This window comes from Calidris pugnax, unplaced genomic scaffold (assembly GCF_001431845.1).
Source record: "Calidris pugnax isolate Ruff unplaced genomic scaffold, ASM143184v1 scaffold371, whole genome shotgun sequence".
Lineage (NCBI taxonomy): Eukaryota > Metazoa > Chordata > Aves > Charadriiformes > Scolopacidae > Calidris > Calidris pugnax.
Genome location: NW_015091373.1, coordinates 799,800 through 802,912, shown reverse-complemented (window position 1 = coordinate 802,912; position 3,113 = coordinate 799,800). Strand labels below are relative to the sequence as shown.

The window sequence follows — 3,113 nt, the reverse complement described above, 5'->3', positions numbered from 1 at the left end:
TTGGGGAGCAGACATTCCCCTGGATGGGATGGACTGGGGCGGGGGGGGCAGCACCCCAGTGAGTGCAGGTTTGCTCCTACCATGGGGATGACCCCGGGACCCCCACCAAAGGGACACCCCCCCTCCCTGCCCCCCCAGGGCCGTGCCAGGCACTGGAGCGAGGCGGGAGGCGATGCCGGGGAGAAGGAGAGAGCCCTAAAGCCGGCGCGTAATCGGCTTTAGCGGGCACAGCGCTGGGGGAGCCGCGATGTGAGGGACCGCGGGCGGGCGGCCGGGGCGCAGCCACCACCAGGTAGGTGCCCCCCCATCCTGGGGGTACCCCCCCACCCCACCCCAGCGCTCGGTTTCCCCCCCAGCCCCTCAGGGTCACATCCCCCCAGATTTGGGGGGACGAGCAGGGCTGGTGGGGGGGGGCAAGAGGGTCCCGTGGGCATCGCTGCCACCTTCCAGCTTTGGGCTGGGCACAGCGAGGTGCCCATGTCCCCTCCTGGGAGGGGGGGTTACAGTGGGGGATCTCAGAGGTGGGGGGCAGGGGACACACTGGGCCCAGTCCCACCCCCTCCCTGTGCCCCATTTGCCTCCCATGCCCACCCGGGGATGCCAGTGCCACCGGGACAGGTACCCCGTACCCTGCACAGCCGGGGATGCCAAGGAGCTGCCGTGTGTCCTCTTTGTGCCACCTCTGTCCCCTGGGGTGGGAACCCAGCCTGACCCCGAGCCCCGCGCCACCGGGCCCCGAAAGTCATGAGGTTGTGCCCAAAATAGCGGGTTATTGAATGGCGAGGGGAAGCCAACGGCGCCGCTGGCACCTCGTGCTCCCGCCCGGCCGTGCCGCGGGGGGGAAGCTGGGTCAGGAGGCGAGGGGACGTGTCACGGGTCCTCCCCACAGCCCCCCCACGGGACCCCGGGCGTCCTGGCACAGCGGGGATGGGTGATGCCAGGGAAGGGCTGAGCTGGCAGTGTCTGTGCCCCTTCGCCACCCCCTGTGCCCCACGGCTCGCACGGCCTGTGGGGTCCCTGCACAGCTCCATGGGGACAATGTACAGCCCATGGGGACCTTACATAGCCCCATGGGGACCTGACATAGCCCATGGGGACCTTGCACAGCCCCATAGGAACCTTGCACAGCCCCATGGGGACAATGTACAGCCCCATGGGGACCTTTCACAGCCCCATGGGGACAATGTATACAGCCCCATGGGGACCTGACATAGCCCATAGGGACCTTGCACAGCCCAGGGGGACCTTGTACAGCCCATAGGGACCTTGCGCAGCCCAGGGGGACCTTGTACAACCCCATGGGGACTACAATCAGCCCATGGGGACTATGATCAGCCCATGGGGACTTTGCACAGCCCCATAGGAACCTTGCACAGCCCCACGGAGACCCAGTACAGCCTATGGGGGCCTCTCACAGCCCATGGGGACCACACACAGCCTGTGTGGTCCTCGCACAGCCCCATGTGGACCTTGTGCCACCCACGGGAAGCACATATGGCCCGTGGGGACCTTGCACAGCCCCATGGGGACCATGTACAGCCCGTGGGGACCTTGTACAGCCCCATGGGGACCTTGCACCAGAGGCTGCCAAGAGGGAAACGGCCAGGACTCCGCCTCTCTCACTTGTGCACTGAGTGTCAGGGTCTCTGCACCCTGGGGTGCACAGATGGGTGGGAGCACCAGGGTTTGGGCACAGCAGACAGACACGGGGGAGGTCACATGCTGGGCACCATTGGGCCTTTTTGGGGAAAAATCTAACACAAGGGGGCCTTGGAGCAATGACTGGGATGGGGGTAGAGCCAGGACTGACCCTGATGTCTGGCAGCCCCTGGGGTTTACCAGGCCAGGTCATGGGGCTGAATGGGTGCTGGGGGCCCCACGCTGGCCCCCTCCAGGCCCCTGCGTGCCCGGTGGGATTAAGGTCAGGCTGCCCCACTAATCCCAAGGGTGGTTTAAGATGTGAGCTTGTGCCCGCTGCCACCCCCCGAGGTTGCACCCCAAGGTGCTGTACGTCGCGGGACACCCACGGGGCACCCTTGGGGGCACCAGGCAGGGGTGGGGGGGCTGTGGCTCAACCCTTGGGGTGGGAGGGGGCCGGGGTGGCTCCGTGTCCCTGCAGCTAAGCCCCCAGTGCCGGGGGGGACGGCCAAAGGCACGAGGAGGCACAAGCTCCTTATGATTCCTGGGCAAAGGCTTCCGAGCCCCGTGGGAACTGGGGAGCAGAAAGCGGGGAGCAGGGAGGGGGGGGGAAACTGGGGTCCCCAACCCCGGGCAGGGCAGGCAGCCCCAGCGTGGGGTGGACGGGCCCGTTCCCAGCTGGCTGGTGTTGAGGGCGTTGGTGGTGGCACCCCAGTTTGCTGCCCCCCCAGGGGTTGTGCAATGGCAGCTGGGGACGAAGCGACGCGCCTGAGGTCGTGCAGGGAAGGCGGTTGCAGAGGGAGGAAGCAGCGATGGCGGGGGATCCTGTTTCGGGGCTCGGAGCACCCCAGTCCCACATGGCCAGGAAGGGGAAGGCGGGAGGTTCCAAAGGAGAAGTGGGATCTGTCGGCGCCCGTTGGGCCAGGCTCCCCCCGCAAGGGAAGTGTCGAGGGGGGTGGAAGTGCCATTGCCCATAATTGGGTGCTGTGGGTGCCACGGTGGTGCGGGGACACGGGTGCCCCTCTCAGGACCGGGTCCTGGCAGATGCTGGTGGCAGCAGGGCTGGGCCCCAAACTCCTCTGGGACCCCCCAAAAAGCCAGAGAGCACGGGCACCCAGAGGCAGCCCCCCACAACGGGGACGGGTGAGCGGTGACAGGGGCGGAGGCAGGGATGGGGGTGCAGGGATGGGGTGTGGATATGGGGGTGCAGGGATGGGGTGTGGATATGGGGGTGCAGGGATGGAGTATGGATATGGGGGTGCAGGGATGAAGTGTGGATATGGGGGTGCAGGGGTGCCGTCGCAGGGATGTGATGCAGATTCAGGGATGCAGTGTGGATTTGGGGGTGCAAGGGTGGTGTCCAGAGATGGGGGTGCAGGGACACTGTGTGGGCTTGGGGGTGCAGAGATAGGGGTAGAGGGATGTGGAGTCGACATGGGGGTGCAGGGATGGGGGTACAGGGACATGGTGCAAAT

The 3,113-nt window shown here is 66.6% G+C and overlaps 1 protein-coding gene across 1 annotated transcript in view; it reads left to right on the top strand.

The window, feature by feature from the left end:
• The first annotated feature begins 2,660 nt into the window (after window positions 1-2,660).
• Window positions 2,661-3,113, top strand: part of SEMA4A (sema domain, immunoglobulin domain (Ig), transmembrane domain (TM) and short cytoplasmic domain, (semaphorin) 4A) — a 14,678-nt gene continuing 14,225 nt past the window's right edge. Inside the window, exon 1 of the mRNA XM_014961262.1 lies at window positions 2,661-2,781. The gene's annotated coding sequence lies outside the window, so the exon portion shown is untranslated. The remainder of the gene's footprint in view (window positions 2,782-3,113) is intronic.